Source organism: Penaeus monodon, chromosome 19 (genome assembly GCF_015228065.2).
Source record: "Penaeus monodon isolate SGIC_2016 chromosome 19, NSTDA_Pmon_1, whole genome shotgun sequence".
Taxonomy (NCBI): domain Eukaryota; kingdom Metazoa; phylum Arthropoda; class Malacostraca; order Decapoda; family Penaeidae; genus Penaeus; species Penaeus monodon.
In genome coordinates this window covers 2,647,703-2,648,155 of record NC_051404.1, presented here as the reverse complement: position 1 = coordinate 2,648,155, position 453 = coordinate 2,647,703, and positions in this window count along the sequence as shown.

Here is a 453-nt window from a genome sequence, read left to right as displayed (position 1 = left end):
GTAAATGAAAAAAGAAGAGAAAGGAGAAAGAGGAGAAGAAGGCAGGAAAAGCACAGACGCGAATGAAACCCGATCCTTCGCAGTGATTCCGACTGAACGGCCGACCGCACTGCGAGAGCCAGCGTCCGAAAGGGCCATCAGCCAGCGGCGAAACAGCTGAAACATGTGAAGCGTGAGGATGTTTCTGTCAAGTCCGACTCGTAGCGTGAACCTTCTCCTTCAGAGGTGGCCCTCGAGTGAAGGGCGTTGGAGTGGTGCTTCACGGCCAGGGCGCTGGAGGACTTGGCTGCATGGGTGAGCCTCCGCCTCGCCTGCCAGTGCGGTTCAGCTTTGTTCATCTCCCGGGGTTGTTCTCTTGTTGTCTGTTCATTCGGCTTTGCTGGTGGATGTCGGGCAACTCTTTGATTTGCTTTGTATCACCATTTATTCCTTTGTTACTTACTTATCGATTCA